The 19516-nt window shown below is 37.5% G+C and overlaps 1 protein-coding gene across 6 annotated transcripts in view; it reads right to left on the bottom strand.

Annotated features, from left to right (window-relative positions):
* Positions 1-19516, bottom strand: part of RBFOX1 (RNA binding fox-1 homolog 1) — a 968785-nt gene that overhangs the window by 925639 nt on the left and 23630 nt on the right. The window lies entirely within an intron of this gene.

Raw genomic sequence — 19516 nt, 5'->3', positions numbered from 1 at the left:
TAGCTGTGAAGGCTTTAAGATGTCTATTCATACCCATTCCTCCCTTCACAACAGTGAGCAAGCGGCCAAATGGAGACTCGCTAGTAAAGAGAAATTTTTGTGTAGTTTCATATGAACTACGGGCAATGAAAATAAAATACTATATTTTTAAAAGCTGAAATTTAATTTTAAGAAGTCATCTGTAGATTAAGCCAGCGAATGAAATATCTGTGCATGCACACATACATAAATACACAGAAGGGCACAAACATTCCTAAACTCAGCCAGGGCTGACGGGCCAGGGGCAAGTGAGGCTGCTCAGAACAATTAAGCTCATTAGTGCTCTCAGGTTTTGCCCAAAGCTGGGATTGCTGCTGAAGTGAACTGCGCAGCACCTAAGCCAGCCAATTAATGGCTGTGCTGGCTTTCAGGCCAGAGTCCCACAGAAATTTTATGTCCCACAAAAGCTGTGTGGGTAAAACGCTGCTCTTCAGCACTTGCTCCTGAGAGCACATTTGAGGAGTTACTTCATTATACTGCAGGGCCAGCCCTCTGTGTCTCCCAAAACACTAAACAAAGTTCTATCTATGGCTGTCACACATGGCTGCTTATTAAAAAAAATCCAATATATTAAAGACATACATGGGTGGAATATGCTGAACAGAGAACAGGTGGAATCAAGACTCATATTCCACAGATATGTATCTTTAATTAATTTTTTCTCCGTTTACTTGCTGCTACGGACACCAGCATTAGATTACTCCAAATTTATGGAAACTCAGTAAGTATACAGGCAAAGATTTTAGCAGCTGGTGAAAAAATATATCTGCCCTTAACTACTTCATATTAGTGCTTCTGATGCTCAGATGACACTGGCTAACTGTTTAAGATCTTTCAAGTAATTTTCTACACAAATCAGTAAGCAAAACATGGAATAGTTATCATGGATACCTCATGTATGAAGCCTCTTTCAGTCAATTCTTTTTTTTTTTTTTTTTTTATTTCTGCAGGGTAATCTCAGTAGCCAAATAAATAAACAAAGGGAAATCAAGTCTCTAAACATTTGTTGTAACTTATATATACCATGTTCTTGTAATATGCTGTATATTTGTGTCTGTTACACAGCAGCTTGAAAAAGACATGGTTTTCTCTTTGAAATTTGAACTCGTTTTTACAAAGAAACCTGTACTGGACAGAACTTGCTAAATGGTTCCTCTTTAATATTGGGAATAAATCCCATTATTTTTATTGTGAGATAATGAGAGAAAAAGTCATTGCATAATAAAATGACCATTAAAAAGATGAAGTTTTTGTTAGCAATAAAAACGTACGGACTTTGTTAGCTGTTCTTTTAAAAGTAAACCTAAGCCTGCTTTATCCATCCCTTTAACAAAACATCCCCACGTACTGCTGCACTAGAACCTGTGAGAATCTTGGCAATTTCCAGAAGTTAACCAAAACGAGGATTTCATACTTCTTAGTAGAAATTGATGAAAAATCCAGAGTGTAACTGCAATAAGCTACATCTGAAACTCAAGGTACACAAAGCATTTTCAGAAGTGAACTGTTGAGCTGGTAAAAATGCTCCCTGCTTTTCTTAATTCAGCAAGAAGGAAATTAACAAGAAAATAAATATAAACACAAAGATCTCTGGTGATTTCTTTTTCATATGTCAATAATTTTGTAAGGCTATAGAGCACTGAGGCGAGAGGACAGTAAGAAAAGCTGGGAAACAACTCCCCGGCCATCCCTGCCTCCCAACAGCACCATTAGCACTACTCATTTCACCTAGGAGCAATAAACTCCAATTTTTTGGAATGTCCATATTATGCTAGAAGAATATAAAAATAGATGAAAAAGCAAAAAGGAGATAGATTTAGCTCCAGTGTCCTGCGGTAGCTGCCATAATTGCACAGCTAGCTCATTATATAAAGTCAGTCCCTCGAGTCGTCCATGGCCCAGTTAAGCGACAGTAATAGAAAGCAGCTGTATGAGGACATTAGGTCAGCAGAATCATTAGCCCCTAAAATTGCATCACCATCACTCCTCTTTGGCAGCAAGGCTTCACACATCATCAGGCTCCTAAACAGGAGGTCAAACATTCTGATGAACTTAACCCAGTAACTCCATTAACAATGAACTGTGGCTCGGAGCTCCGAGGAAGCCCACATCTCTGGAAACTTTCAGGAGTTTAATGAATTTCATTCACCTCCCTGTGCCCTCACCTCCCTGCCCCCAGGCTGCTCTGGAAACCAGGTAACGCTGATGACATAAAGGCCAGTGCTCAAGGGAACGCCCTGATACTATTTGTTTCCTTGAGGTTTGTAACAAACCCCACATAACAAACAAGAATCGCCTCTGTTGGGAAAAGAGGAGTTGTGTAAAGATGCTGGGACAGTAACAAATTCCAAATGTCACCAGTTCAGAGCAGGGGAAGGCGACGCTACAAGCACAGCAGCTACTGCGCACCGGGAGGAGTGCGAGGCGCCCAAAGGGGCTCTGCACCCATGGCGTGTGTGGGACCCACCAGTGGGTGGGAGGTCTCCCGAGAGTTGGGGGAGAGAGAGCAGGGAGATTCTGGGGATCCCATGAGCAGTTAGGTTCAAATCACCCCGAGCTGCCTGTGCCCCCGGAGAGCGTGGCCACCAGCGCTCGGGCAGGTGTGGGGCAGCGGTGGCCCCTCGGCCCCCACCTGCGGGGGCAGCACGGCCTGATTTGAAGGTAGCCCACCAGAGACCCCCTCTGACGTAATGTGTTTAGTGAATACAGTACCCTTACCGAGAACAGCAGCCAGACCATTAGCAGTTAACAGTTTTAAGTGGATTGTTTGAAAGATGAGGGACAATAATGGGAAGCAGTGCAAAGGACCTGGGCCAGATCCTCCAGTGACAGACATCAGCATGGCTGTAGCCGGTTCAGCTGTGCTGATTTCCGCTCTCTGAGGAATGCCCTCGTACATAAACACCCTTATTCCGGGGGGATGTTGCCTCCTACATAATTTATACAGCTATGCTTCGAGGCTGTAAGGCACAGAAATGAAGACAAAGCTCTTTGTCAATGCTCACATGTATTCTGGTTAAAAAGGAAGCCTGTGAAGTTAGCCAAGGTTTTCTAAAGCCTGGACGCTCATTTCCACCTTTTGCAGGGGTAAGTCAAAGTTTCCCTAGTGTGCTGAGCATTTCTGCAGCACTTCGGTAAAGCAAGCAGCCTTTATGACCACAATGAGTTTCAGTCAGAAAAGAAACAATCCTTCTATCAATGTCAAAGACTAAATAAGTTTGACTATATGCTGATGTTCTTCAAATTGTTTCCACTAGCAATAGTTCTGGATGGCTTGTTTTGGGGAAATTAATGATGATACACCAAGGTCATCGTACCTCCGCTGCAGTGGAACAGATGCTAACATATTAGTGCCACCTTCCTGCGCTGCACTAAGGTAGAGCTACTTCTGGTTGTCATTGTATGAGGTGAGGCAAAACCAGCCTAACAGAAAAGACCAGTCTAATAAATTCAGTCTAAAACGCAAACATTTAAAGAAAAGAGCGACTGCGCTTTCAAAAGCCATTACTCTGTATCACCTTCATCAAAACACACCATTTTATTAAAATCAACCCAAAGCTAGCAGAACAACAAAAAACCAAATCTTTTTTCCTCTCAGCAGTATAGACAATTTTCAATGCCATTTGTAAGCTGCCTATTTATTCCTGACATTCACAGCTTGAGTATGTCTCCAGTTCATGTTGCTCCATTACACCGAGGTAGAAAAAACCAAGTACTTTTCCATCTTTTTACTGAGAGGATTCAGAGCTGATTGTGGTTATCCATAGTTCTGGTTCAACTGGTATGAGATTATTGTGGTAAACTCTGTATAGGAGTAAGACATAAACACTTCCAAAGACTACAGTCAGTAGAGAAGGCAGCAGCCTGCTGACTGGGAGGGAGAGGAACTGGTGTAGGTTGATGTGCTAAGGAAAATATAGACATTTTGACCCATAAATCCCTCCTGTTCAACCCTTCTTTAAACCAAATTTCCTTGTTTAAATAGCGAGTTGTTGTCAGGATACTCTTAGCAAGGCAACATTTCCTATCTATTCCACTGGAGCCTGGTCTGGTGATCTTTGGGATCTCCTACAAAGAAGACGTGTCTCCTCAAGCTGTTCTGGAGAAGAGGACAGGGGTCTCATTTGACCTCGTGTGCCTGATTGTAGCTGTCTCTAAAGGACAACTGAATTTCACAACTGACATTATGGACTACTTCTGTGGTTAAAATGCGCGTAGCCTAAAGGAAAGACACGCGTGCTAAACTGAAATGAACACTTTCTTCTTATTCATCTCACAGCGACAACACATTTGACAGTGCATTAAAAACAGGTCTGGGGATAGGTTAGTATGATGAAAGCAGTGAGGGACTTCCACAGGGTAAAGCAATACACAGGCCCTTTACTTCACAGGGAAGTTTAAGATTTTTGATCAGTACTGGTTATTTTTTAACTACTTAATGTACTTTCTTTGAATTAATTATAATATATTTGGGGAATATTACCAGAAAATTAATTACATAAAATGTTTCAGTACCCTAAGAGTCAGCTACAGAGAACTTAAGTTCCATGTGTCAGAAAACTCAGAATTTTGAATCCTATTTTTAAACTTCTGACAAAAAGACAGTCACTATAGCTAGGAAATGGATAGCAATTCTTCCACCATTCCAGCCCCAAACAAGGGACTTAACATCAGCACAGCTTGAAAGTCCATTTAGACTGTGAGAGGGCTGTAAAAAGCTCCTAGCATAAGCATTTCCTAAGAGAAATTCTCATCTGTTTCTAAGCTACAGCTGTGGTTTATTCAATACTGATATGCATACGAAATACAAGAACTACATGCCTCAGTGTCTCAAACCTATACATAACACTATTCAAAAGAAAAAAATATCCTTTACTCTGGAATTCACATCAGTAATAGGTTTATACCTGTCTCTTGGCTGCATGTTTAATACTTTTCTGACTACGACAGTCAATAGATTTGAAATTTCACCATCGGTGCTGGTACATGAACTAACTTCACAGCCTCCTCTGTCACGTCTGACCGTTATCCAGAGCTCATCGACACAACAGAGTTATGAGAATTCTTAAAATTTATTAATATTAAAAGAATCTTAATCCTTGGAGTGAAAGACCACAGCAAGTGATGCTTATAACTTCTTATGGCAGTAAAAAATAGTGCAATAAATTATGTAAAATACTTATGGACGCTACTGAAAGCTTTCATCAAGAAGCAGAAACTATCAGTAAGCAACACCTCCTCTGCTCTTCATAAGATGATCCTCTGACTTGAAAGGTATGGTTAAAAAGCAGGATATAGAATATTCTGTATTTCAGAATTTAAATCTAAACAATGTAGTAAAACCCAGTAAAATGTAGTGTCCCTCAAGGGTCCTGCAGAAATAGCTTTGTCTTTTGGAACCTTCCCTGCATACAAAAAAAAAAAAAAATTAAAAAATAAATCAGCTTTCTGATTTATGTACAATGAATAGCTAAAAAAATTAAGAAGTCCATGAGAAAGCTTTTCTGGTACAACATACCTCTTAAACACCCTTGATTACAAACTCCAATACATTACAGTAGCCTAATACTAAAGTCAAGCCTTGTTGAAAAGCCCTTGCAGATTGGCAAGGCCGTGTTCAACTGCCTCCCGTTGTGTTTTATCCAGAGAAAAATAAGGACCATGGAATAGCTTCTGACAATCATATTTTCATTTTGACAGAAGAAAAAAACAAGTGAGGTTTCTGAAGGAGTACGAGTACCAAAGATTACCTCCTTGCATTTCAGTTTCCATTTGTTTTTCACAAAGTACTTACATTACTGTATAAACAAAATTCTAACAGACAAATGAGGGCTCTTCATCTACTTATTTAAGCCAACTCTGCTTGACCTGTATGCTGACCTCAATCCAGAGTCGACTCTTTGAAAGCAGATGAATGCTCTCCTGCCTGTGAACCTCTAATTAGGTGCTTAAATCTGTTTTGACCAAATGAACATTACAGACCTCCATCAGTTCAAGATGATGACTCAGCAAAAAAAAAAAAACAAACCCAGATTCTGCAGAAAGAACCCACATCAATGTAAAAGAAACATAAATTCAGCTTAATTTAAAGGAGATTTCAGTAGTAAGCTATCATTTTACAATTAAAAGAAAACAAAAACATCACTGAAGCCACTGATGCACCAAACTCCAGCCAAACCGAGTCCAGGACCACGCAGGAGTACACGAGTATGCACTGACGGGGAAAGCACGGTGTGCTTTGACCCTCGGAAAGCTATACTGTACTTAACGTGTGGACACATACTGTTAGCTAGATTTTTTTCCTCTGATGCTTATTTAATCATAGGGGAGGTGACTGGTTTAAACGACGGCCAAGTTATCAGATGATGTTTTAGGAGTAAATGAAAAATTGAAACAAAACCTGTATCAAACAAAGAAGGCTGAGGTCACCAGACCAAAGGAAGCAGTTTCTAAAATGGTGGTACTGTTTAGTACGGGGCTTGGCATCACAGGCAATTTCTACTGTAGCTGTTACTAAGGAACAAACTAGTCAAGAGTTCTTTTGTTCTTCTGAGTAATCATCATCATTATTCCATAGTCTAATAAAACGAAGCTGTCACTTGTGATTTGATTTCACTGATTCTAGGCTTTTTGTTATCCCTGCAGTGCTGTGGATGCCCATTCCCTCTGATTTACCCAGGCACCCCTATGCCCCTCAAAGTCAGGCACAGGTAAGCAGACACTCCCCCCTCCCCCCAGCAGACCTAGAAATCCAAGAAGCCAGTAAGGGACTCTCAAGTCTCAGGGCTGTGGGTAGGCGCGAAGGGCAGGGGGTTGCATGGGATTTGTGGAATCCTACAGCATCCAATATTTCTCTTGAGGCTTTTGTGTGTGTGTATTTGTGTTACTGCCAGCCTTCTTACACTGCCCTTGTTTTACAATTACTTGTCTCTATATACCAGTGTTCCCATCAGTCCATATTGTTAATTTTTTATTTCTCAATCAAGAATTCATGGAGGTTAGTGTGACATTGCTGCAAATATCCTCGCAGCCTAGAAATGTAAATAATGGATAAGACTCCAGAAATACCAACCAGCCTCTTATTGTTCTGGGAAACTTAAATCATGGCTGCTGAACTCACCTACTAGTAAACAAATGGGCTTCTCTGCACTGCAGTAAATCCCTCATCTTTCAATAAAATTAGGTAAGTCATTGAAATGACTGTAGTTTTTGTTACTGCACACAGATATTTAACTGTGACAAGGCTTGCAAAGCTGCACTGAATGACACTATTTTTTTTCTCTTTAAAATGCTAACAAATTTTCAGAAGCTCTAGCGAAGTTTAACACACAGTTAATGCATGTCATTCCACATCCCAGTAAGCTACATATCCTTCTTTTACATTTCTCCTAATTTCTGTAGTTTATTTAAAAGTCCTATAATGAACAGCTATAATTAGGGACCTATTTGTTCCTCCCATTTTCTGTTTAACCTCAATGTTTCTAGCCTCTCTTATTTCCTTTGGCACTGAAAAGTATTTTTACAGTATTACCAACACAACATATTTGCTACATTTCCACTAATTAATTTTCTATGAATCTTTCAGCCTGAAAGAAACCCACATTTCTGCATGAAAAATGAATTCTGTTTTCTACATTTCCTTACAAATTTACATTCTGAGCTCATCTGTACCACGTATTCTTCATGGATAATGAGCAAGGCATCTTCACTTAGCTGTCACTGCACAAGTGATATGTTTACAGTGCGTGCTTTGGAGATTCTGGCAGCTTAGATTCCAAGAATACTTTCTTATTCATGACAATAAGCATTGCCCTAAATTTCTCTTACATATGAACAGAAAAACAGTGATTTGAAAAATCCTTGAATTTGGTCTACCTCTAGTAATGCTGTTTTAAGAAATGTTAGTTTAGATACATCATGCCGATGACATGTTTCCTGAGATGTGACAAAGACTGTTAGCCACCTTAACGTCTTGCAGAACTTCTTGGGAAACTGCAAATACCTCTTAATTAATGGAGATATAAGTATCTTCATTATGAAGTTTATGAGCAAAATATTCATTCGTTTAAACATATTTTTCCATCATATTTAATTGTAAGATTTTGGGGATACACTATTGACATAAAAAAGAAACCTCAGGTAAGGATTTCCTGCCAGTTTTGAGCAGGAGACTTCATTAATTAATGAAAAATATTTCTCTTTAATTAACTCTCTGAAGTAATTCTTTAGTAAAGTCCATAAGAATATACCTGTTGTAAAGATTATTGTAAGATGTCACTTATGTGCACGCATCCAGCCACAGGCTTACAATGATATGCTTAAGCCTGTGGGCTTTATTGAACCAGGTCCGGGGGGGGGGGGGGGAAGAATCTTTTAGCCTTCATTCTTAGAAAACTTAATATAGTTTGAATAAATCTTTGAAATGTGACCAAAAGACTCTTGCACAAGATCGTCTTTCATTTAAGTCATAATGTATGATTCATGTAGACACGGTTCAAAGGTTAATGCTGTCAAGTTTTGAACTTGTGCTATAAAAGACATTAAAAATTGACAGACACTTCTGGCCAGAAAGGAGAAAAGTGCCTGTATACAGCCTTCCGCAAATCTTTCCTTCCAAAGCATAGCTCTTCAATTAACCTGAGCATACTCAAACCTATTGGGATTGTTTTCTGTAATCAATCCAATTTCCAAGTGTAATTATTAACGTCATCTTTAATTAAATGGATTAGATCAGTTGAACACATTCTAAAGAAAAGTCAGTTATCAAATATTGATGATTCAAGTATTTCCAATGCCTTCTTGAGTTCTGATTTAGAAAAATCTGCATTGATTCTCAAAGGTCTTTTCTATTTCTTTTGCTCCTGTAACACCATCATCAAATCAGTCAGAATTCCTGCTTTCCTATAAACAGAAATTTGCAGATGTACACATTCCTATCCAAAATAAGTCAGAAACTCTTTTCCCTACAGTTACTATTTCTAAATTAATTCGTAAAATACACTTAAAACTACACTTTCAGTATATTATCACCCTAAAATGACCACTGGGAGTAATCGCAGTTTGTAGAATGTGGCAACTTTTGCTATTGTCCGTATGCCAGTAGAGTGATTTTCATGACATTTCAACAGTTTTATTGCTTATATTATTTCCCCTAGAAAACTATATAAGGAAAAATATGTTTTTGTTCTATAAAATGCTGGTACGGTGGGCAGAATAGTAAACTTAAGCCTTCTCAGAGGTATATCAAAATCCCAATCCAAAGCAAAAGTCGTTATCAGACAAGTAATAATAACAATTAACTTGTGATTCGGTAACATCTTTAGCATTTTCTCTATCTTAATAGTAAATGAAATAATTTAAAACTATTTTTTGCCAATGTTATAGCTGCACAGCCTTTTCAAATTTTCATATTAACTTGTTGTCATAATTAAATCTCATGTATCTGAACTGGTAATTCTGCATACACAAGCTCTAAATTCCAGTATTCTCACCAATATAATTGGTTTTGTTCTTTGACACATTGTATAGTGAATGGAAAAGTACTTTCAGAATAACACCATCCAAGGGCCAGAGAAAGAAGTTCGCTATTCTGTGGCAACCTCTAAACTTCTGAAAGTTAAATACAATGCAACTAATCATCATCAGAAGAAAAAAAAAAAAAAAAAACAAAAACAAAAACCCACATGAAAACACCAAGGTTTTTGTGTGAACAATAGAAAGTGGTACGTAGTCTTTCTTTTTATAAACCTAACATCCCTCTGCCTGTTGTGGAACACAATTTAGAGTAATTATAGCAACAGTCAGAGGACAAATTATTAGAATAGATTCTAATAAAACAGCATTAGATCTTCTGAAGAACTGTTAAGGACTCTGAGAGATACAACAAAATCAAAGCGAGCAAGTATCTAAACCAAGAAGTAAAGTTACATATTTCCTTGGGTAACTTGGAGAACTGAAGAATTAAACAAAGTGGGTTTTTTTTCTGCCATCAGTTTTGTCTTAGCTTTCCTCTTAATGCTGACAAATTATCTTTTTTTTCAACAGTTGCACTTGCATATAAATGAGTTTTCACACAGCTATTAAAATTCCTTTGCAGAGGTGGTTGTGCTATCTCCCACATGCTTTCTGTTTCTCTCCAGGAATCTCTCCTTACTTTGCAAGGAGAGACTGCCCAGAACCCAAGAGAACAGTGCAAGTGCAGCAGCAGAAAACCTGAAGACAGAAAGAGGGATTATACAAACTAATTTTACAGTGGCCTTTTAAAAAAAACAGAATCTATTCATTTGCCCTCTCGTGTATTCTACATTTACCATTCTCTGCGTGTCCTCTGAAGCATGTCTGCAGCCTTTGGCTGTGGTCTCCTCATACACAGTCTCCTGACAGCCTCCTACCCCTGTACTTCCCAGAGGTAGTAGTCCAGACTATTTACATTATACCAGTGCCCACAGGCTAAAAATAATCCAAAATCCACTTTTCAGCAATGCCTTTCTCTTAAGTGGCAGTAGTATCTATTGGTCAGACAGACAGCAGACAGACTTCTTCCATGCTTCTCAGACACATCATTTGGGAAAAGTAATTTCTTTTCATGGATTTGCTTTCCACAAACTGACTAGAGAATAAGGAAATGATATGCTTTAAGAGTTGCTGGTGGCCTGTCACATTGTTTTGGTAAGGGTTGCCTTTGTTAGTATTGTTCTGGTTCTGATTTCAATTATCTATGTATAACTTAACGCTGAGCCCAGAAAGAAATTTCTGGGCTTCAATACAGAAAATAAGCTCCATCATCCTTCATCATACACTCCATGTCAATAGTGTTCACAAGTAAATGGGAACAACACTTAGTATAGCACGTGCAGATTCATAATTCAAGACGAGTAAGAACCAATATAGCATCAAAACTTGTGTTCGTAGCAACTCTCATCTGAAACAGCTGGATGTAAAGGTCACTTTCAACCAGAAGTAAATAAGATTCAGTTCTGGGCAATCACTGTAGGTGAAGGGGAAAGAAATTATCCATTTGATTTGGGGGGAAATTGGTTAGACAGAAGGTGTTTCAAATTATAATAAAAAATTAATTGGAAAAAGAAACAAGCCAAAGGACAAACATCTGTGATAGAAGGATGTGAGGAGATAAACAAGTCCTATGTATGACAGTTCATTTCAGTTAAGACCAGAACCCTGCTGGGCTAAATTTGGAGTAGTCTATAAACACTCTGGGGGAAAAAAGAAACCTCATAGTGATTTCTGTGGGAATAGCGGCAGCATCAACAACTGAAGACTGGAAAAAAACAAACCAAAGACATTGAAAATATCAGATTTCAACAAAACCACCAAGCTGGGATAACAAATAATAGTAAAGGGAAACTACAGCGATGAATACACCAAAAGTTGTTCAGCAGTCATGATGCGAGAAGACAGAGAAACAAATACACACCACACCTGCTCTTTTTTTTTTCTTCCCTAAGTACCACAGGTGAGGGAGAGAAAAGCCCAGTTGACATAACTCTATGAGGACAAATTACTTTTATAAGCCAGGTGCCATTGGCATCTACATAATTTTCTTACTTGCTAATTGAGAAGGATCCTAGTTTGTTAGCATTGAGATAACACTCCATGGAGGTATAAAGGGAACTTCAGTAACAGCTAGAGAGAAATGACATTAATTCTGCTCCCTTGCCGGGGATTGCGTGCTGATCTTTTACCCCACAGGATGCTCCTGTAGCTTCCCAGTGCCCAAAGGGAACATTTCTACCATACCTAAAGAGACTGCAGCATGAAATCCCCTCAGTAGGCCAGAAAGCGCAGAGAAATGAGATTGGGGCCTCCAAAGGATGACGGCCGTGCGCCGCACAAAGCACTCCACCCTAGGAAATATTTCTTGTTACTTCCATTTCCTTTCTCTCCCATTGATGAGTAGTCTAGCAGAGCAGTTAGTAAATATATAATTCACTATGAAGAAAATGAAAGAGAAGGATTCATACAGTCCAAATTCTCCCAATATGCTTATTATCCTCTTTTGGTTGCATTGAGCTTGGCAACAAGACAAGATGCTCACCTATATGGCCTATAGCCTCTGGATACGCTGGGCAAATACACTACTGCAAACAGCGATCAAGGCAAAACTGTGTTGTAATTTCAGCTCTTGGGTTAACATGTTTAATTTACATCATAACGGTGATCAAACAATTCTTAATGCTTATTTTGTTCAATGGATGTTGCAGAGAAAAGCAGCAGCAATATGTAGAGAAACATTGCAATCTTCCTAATTGAGTTAGTTACTGGAACAAATCTCTCAACATGTTTGGTGATTAATTCCTCAGCTGGGTTGAAGTTTGTTTGTGAACAGTCTCAGTTAAATATACAACTCAATTATATGACTCTGCCTTGCCAGGAAATAAGTGTTATTATTAGCCCTATATGGATAATCAAAGTTAAAATTCTCTTTCTGCAAATATTCTGAAATATTTGTTGAAAACTTGCTGACAGCATGCTCACTGAATACCAGTAAACTCATCTGCTAGAGTATTTGTGAAAGGCAAACACAAAGCAAGTGCAAATGAACTCTGATCAAATTTGTTCAAAACTTCAAGCAAATGCTAATGTTAGAAGATGGGGAGAAATGTATTTTCCATATTTGGCTAACTGTAATTGCAATTTCTCTCCAGTCAAACCAGGAGAATTAAGCAAAAGACAAAAAAATCTGGCAGCAGGTAGCAAAGTAATTATGGTTTTAAAAAGAGAAAACAGAAGGTTCCAGTGGTAATGTAAATAAAATAATAACATTACTACAAGGCCAAAACTCCAAATAAAGAAATCTAGACCAAGTTATTGTTATTAAAACTTAGTAAACACAACTTATTAGTTACTGATAAAATAACGTTACTAATAGGATTCAACCATAATTTAAGTACTAAACTTAGAAATGGAAGACCAGCTCTCAGAACATTTATTTGTTTTGAGCAGAAAGAAAACAGGATTCTGGGTAAAGCAGACAATATTGTAGTCTGGATTTGCAGCATTGTGCAGCAGTTACACTGCTGTCGTCTATTCCAAACTTTTCTAGGGGTTTCATAGGATGTATAAAAATATACATACTTTGGGTTAAAGTTCACTGTCTTTTCAAGTGCATTCCTGTTTGACAAATATGTGGTTATTTGCCAACATCATCACGAAACCTAAGATAAATTAGGTTAAACACAAAGGAATAAAAAAGAGAGACTACAACTGATCAACGAAGTTTGGTTTGGAGGTAGCAGAGAGAATATAAGGAAGAAAAGTCACTGTGTGTTTAATAAAGTGGTTACTTTACCCTGGAACACTTCCCAACTGATAAGCAACTGTATTTAAGGAACACAGTTAGCTCCTGATGGCTAGCGTATGAAAATGCCAAAAGAAGCAGAAAAATTAAGGGTAGAACAGTGAAAATTATTTCCAGAAGAGATGAGTACCTGTTCTTGAGGAGAATACCTTACTAAGAATAAAACACTTTTCTCCATGAACAAATTACCAGTATCTTCCTTATGGATCCTATGGTTTTGATTTTATTTTAGTTTGTTTAAACATTTGCCAGTTCTAAAATACCTTTTACTGACCTGGGACCTGGTCTTCAACTGTCATATTTGACTGAAAATATGGTTCAAGCAAACTTTCAGCTAGATTCTTAACAATTCAATGCCTATTTCCAAGGAACTGACAGATGTAGGGAGAGGAACCGACTTGTAAGAAGCACCAGCATCTTCATTGTGTTCTCTGAGCGGGTCCAGCCCTGAGGCACACTGCTTAACCCAGGCACACCAGCCCCATGGAACAGCTGTGACAAAGATACTCAACAGACTGAACAAAAAAAAAAAGGCAAGGTAGTTAAAAACCAATGAGAAGTCCTCACAGTAGGTTAATAGAATTAGAGGTGTCTTCTCAGGATTTTGTGGCGGGCATCACAAGAGCTGCCGGTCAGGTCCATGCACAGCACTTGGCTGTTACAGATCACTGTTTTGGGGAGAAAAACGCCGGGGGAGTCCTTGCTGAACACACTGAGTTATCTTTCCTCTGGAACAATGTATACTGCTATCAGCTCTGTAAGCTGTAAAATATAGAAAAAAAACCTGCTGGTGCTGACAAATTTTCAGGTTAGATGAATTCTTTCTGCAGTAAATTGGTGGATTTCACTCAATGGTGAATTTCAGAAAATATCTACCAAAGATCCATTTTATTTTTCAGCAGTTAAAGCTTATGGGATTTTTGAGAGCAGAATACTAAAATTTAGCTAGACCTTCCTTATTAAAAGAAGTAAAACCTCCAATAATTAGCTCTTCCCCTAAATGCTTTTTGGCTCTCATTACAAACAAAGTGCTATGCTAATATGCCTTGTGTTCCAAATGTCTCAATTCCTGCTAATCAAGTTAAACTCAATTCTCAGCAAATAAACTCTCAATGCAGTTAATGGAAAACAAGGAGCAGCGCTACTTTGTATGAGAATGGGTCATTACCACAAGTTCCTAATTGCAAGTGCCTTAAAGCAGAATGTAAAGCACAGTCTTATATAGGCTCTTAAAAATTAAAGCTGTAACAAGATCAAAGATTTGATGTGTCCTTGATTTTTTTTTATACGTACATTTAAATAGGTATAAAAAAAATAAAGAAACAAAGAAAAAGTGTAAATCTGCAAAATGCAAAGGTTCATTTACTTACTTACTCTTCAAAATGTATAATAATTTATGCTGTTTCATGAGACGGCACAGAAAGAGCCATTTTGACTCAGGACACATTCTGAAACCAATTTTAATTTGCCTTCTTTCCTCTACCCTCCTGACAGAGAATGTTTCACACCTACCAGTTAATGAAGGATTATTACTTTCCTCTAGAGTAAGAAGCAAATACAGCCAAGGTTAAAGCAAAGGACATTCGTTCTGAATTAGTTTATATAATGCCATCAAACATGAACCCAGGTGATTGATGACATATTGCTATTAGTGCATAAGCATTTATCAATACTACACTATGAATTATTTTCTGTATCAGTTCTCTTATTATCATGTGATGGTATATTTTATCGAATTTACTTAACTGAAAAAAAATTCATAGAGGAAACCACTGGAAACATCAGAAGGCATAATACATCACACTAACCAAATTACAACATACAGGATCTGGTATGACTTGCCAGTCAGAGTTCTGCTGTTCTGAATGCCTTCCTAACAGTTGCATTTTTTTCTCTGAGATTTCAGAAACAATCTGCAAAAACGGGTATTGCAGTTAATGCAGCCCAAACTGCAGGGTTCTTCTGCAAGCCAGGGCACTGGACTGCACCTGAACCAAGTCCTACAGAGCTGAGTAGTTAAAATGCTATTATGACTAAAAATGACTTTTACCAAATAAAAAAAAAAAACTTCAATTTTTCTGAAAATATTTTTCATTTATTTATTTTTCAGGGGAATTTTTAGCCAACACTTTGGAACTTTCACTAGGACGAACATTTTATGCTCTGGCTAACTCTGGATATAAAGAATTTCTATTAAAGTATGTCTGGTGCAATTGAAGAGCTTTATGATCTTAAATTTGCAAAATTGCTGAATTTTGTTGTTAGGTTCACACTGTCTCTTTTCATTCTCATTATTATTAATACAACATGTGTCTGCCTTTCTCTATCCCCTCGACAGCATATATTCTGTAAAAGCTAAGCTCTTATTTCTTTAGCTTTGTAGTTGTCCTCTCCCTGAAGGGCACACAAGCACAGAGTGGGAATTAAGTCTATTTGAAAGAAAATTAGTTCCTATTTGGACATCTATGGCATTGTGGAGAAGGCAAGCTCTGGAGGATCCCATCTCTCACAATGATCTTGTCCTAGGCCTCATAAAAGAAAAATTATTATTGTGAATTTACAAACAGCAGTGCCTTCTGCACGTCCCTCACCCACACTTGTGCTCATCTTCAGAATAAAAAGGTAGAAGTAAACTTTATACCTTGTAATGGAAGGGGTTTTTACTAGCGAGCACTACATATAAACATTTAAAATTCAGTCAGGTTCAGAAGTATTTACTTGAAGTTGCTGCACAAAGAAAACAGGAATTAAGATAGACATCCCATCCTCTTATGAAGAGAGAAGAGGATGGGAACGGTTCTCTAGAGGAAGTGGTCTCAGGATTAGGGGTTGAATGGACAAATATGAGGAATAACCTGTCTTAACAGAAGACCTTCCAAATTTGAGCCATAAAAGTTCAAGTAGCAGAAGACAAGCTCAAAGAACACAACCTCCACTATTTTTACAGTCTCCTGTTCTTCCTTTACTTGTGCTATATCAAAGACCCTGAGTTATCAATTTCAAATGCACAGTTGTTCGCTGCTCATTTGTGCCATCGCTGACCCTCCCTTTAGGCCCCCTTCCCGTGTGACTCCATTAAAAGGGTGTTTCTTTACTGAAACATGCCATCATGTTGACTGGATGCTTTTTTCAGTCTTATTACCTTCACATACTTTTGAGCTGAAGTCTGGAACAAGAGAAATAAAAGGAAACTTATGAGAAGAAAGAGTCGGTATTTAAAACAAAATAATCTACTACTTGTATTATTCCAAATGATTCTTTCTAACAGTTAAAATATTTGCTGGAGTGCTGCTGAACTAGAGTTATTGTAAGGCCCCAGACAGCAAACACTGTAGAAGCAGTAGAACTTCATAGAATCCTAGAATTGTTTAGGTTGGAAGAAGACCTTTAGGGTCATCGAGTCCAACCATAAACCAAACACTGCCAAGTCCACCACTAACCATGTCCCTAAGTGCAACATCTACACAACTTTTAAATACCTCCAGGGATGGTGTCTCCACACTTCCTTGGGCAAGTTAAATACACTACAGTATTATTTTTGATCTGACCTACTAACAATATCAGATTTTTATGCCAAGCTCTTCTAGAAATACTGGAATTGGCAGGAAGACAAAGACAACCCCAACGCCATATCAAATGCCCTTTTGCATTCCAAGTCCTTCAAAAACCACAAGAAAAAGGAGAGAGAATTTCAAGATATTCCTATGGCACTTCTCTATATTTTTCTGATGTTAATGCCTGTTATCATCTCATTATGCTTTAGCAATTTAATCACAGTGAATCTTTTCAATTTCTCTTTTTTGGTCTATCAATTTGGGAATGTTTTTCATTTCTACTCTAGACAGCTAAGGCATTATAATATTCCGAAGATCAGTTTATGAAAAAAAGGAGAACTTATTTTCCGTCCCAAGATACCAGTGAAATATAATATGGAAAATTTGTTTTTTAAGAATCACCAGACCAGTCAGTTCTGCTTTCTTTTTAAATTTTCCTTATGTCTCTCTGGAGTATATCACTATGGCATTAGAAGTAAGCCATTTCTAAGAAGGTTTGATGAGATGTTGTAACAGGAGCCTCCTCAAAAAGTTTGTGAATTTGTACTGTTTCTGATAAATGTATTGCTGTCTAGACATAAATTTTCCTAAGATATAGAACATTAAGCTTCTACTAACAGCTAAAGGGACCACCTATTTTAAAGAAGAATTTCTGAAGAATTTTTAATTTTCTCTAGATTTTACACCTTTTTATGCTATGTTGTAATAATTTGTATTTCTGGAATTTTTATCCTTCAGTCATAACAAGTCACCTCCTTTCTCCTTCTTTTCACTAACTTGCATCCTGTGAAAATACTTTGTGCTTTAGTTTCTGTAGAAAGCCAGTGTTGACAGTACAGAGAGAAAAAACAGTCTCTCCTATCAAAACCAGACAGGGTTTCAAAGCAGCAGAAAGCCTTTCTTTGGCACTGGCCATTTCTCTGTAGACAGCACTCACTGTTTCTCAATACTGTTCTATTCGTAACAAAAATACCAAGCACCTTATCTCACCAAACTGCATTTGAAAATATTATGCAAATAGTTCGCAGACTACTTGCAAAACTCCCTCTATCCATCGTCAGAACAGGTGTAACTTTCACCTTCTTTACTTACATAAAGCTTATAGTAGGTTTATGAATGTTTTCGGTAAAAGAGACTGAACTGAAATTCAAACTTGCAAATAAATAGACTATGGTTTTTTTCTGAATCACCTTCAAAATCAAAGACAAATCTTAACAGGCAAGTCAAGGCAATTCGCATAATCCAAAACTCTCCAGAAAGCTTCTTTGTGATTGCATCAGTGCCAACTGCAAATACTTTTGTTCTAGTTTTAAACAAGTGTATGTTAGATAGATATGATCTGCTAACTGTGTTTTAGATTAAGTGGAAACCCATCCAAAGAAAACAATCACACACTTTTAAAATAGATTCTTAATATTAAATATAATTCAGATTCTGCAAATAAATGCCAATAATCCTTCATTCAAACCCCACTAGAACTTGCAAAATAATACATTACATAGGTAATAGTTATATTTGTGCCTAATTATTAATATTAGCTCAGGTTGATAGTTAGTTTTTACAAACGTAAGTATCAATACTGATTGGAAAAAATGTCACTAGGACATGTTAGAAAAGCATATTCTTTCTAGAACAGGAACAATGATTTTCCATGCCTTGTAGTCTCAGCAAAAGAAGAAACCACAGAAAAAGTGTTTTACCACACCCCTCTAGGAGAATCATTGTCATTACTCATATCCTCTTCTTTCTTTGTGTATTTTAATCTAGGATTCACCTGTATTAAATTTTTTTTTTTAAAAAAGGCATCAAACTATACAAATGAAACCACTTCCTAATCCTATAAACTACTGCTAGTTGCTGATATATTAGTACTGATTGGGTTTTTTCCCAAATCTTAATTTTTAAAAGTATTTCATATATCATGTCTCAAACTACTTCTTTTCTGTTCCTGCAAGTTACAACAAACTGACATGCAAAGAGTGAACTATCCACTGCTCCGACCTACTTGTAGGGTTTTGTACTTCTTCAGCACTGGAACATAAAGTGCAGCTTTTTTACCAAGATTCCATTGACCACAGTGTTTACTGTTCTGCTTAATTCCATATTTCTGCTTTCCAAACAAATACAACCTTCTCCGCTATTTCCCATCAGAAACGCCAGACCAGTACAAAACACAGTTTTGCTGAAAAACTTTATGTTCAGTTTACAGCTTTGTTGGATACTGGATATATCCATGGCCAAGAAGGGGAACTAAAACATAAGACTCAATAAGAACTTGACTCTGAATATTTATTTGTGTTTCCTCCAACAACTTGGAAACAGAAGTTTACAGTAGACCAGCAGAATTATTAAATTGTTACCTACCTTTGCAGGCAAGTAGATGTATATAGCCACTGATGCTTTTAGATTCCTTTCAAAAATATATTTGTTTTTAGTTTACCTGTCATCAGCCCATAGCCCTAATTTTCTTTTGGCTAACTCCAGATTGTTCCAACTGCAATACTTATTGATTCCCACTAGCATTAATAAATAAGATCTGTATACTTTAATTACTTCCCTTGAAACAGACTAAAACCACTGTAAGACAATTTCAAGGAATTATTTA

Source organism: Chlamydotis macqueenii, chromosome 15 (genome assembly GCF_036417535.1).
Source record: "Chlamydotis macqueenii isolate bChlMac1 chromosome 15, bChlMac1.mat, whole genome shotgun sequence".
Classification (NCBI taxonomy): Eukaryota; Metazoa; Chordata; class Aves; order Otidiformes; family Otididae; genus Chlamydotis; species Chlamydotis macqueenii.
Note: the sequence above shows the minus strand (reverse complement) of the source record. Positions and strands in the feature narration are given on the sequence as shown.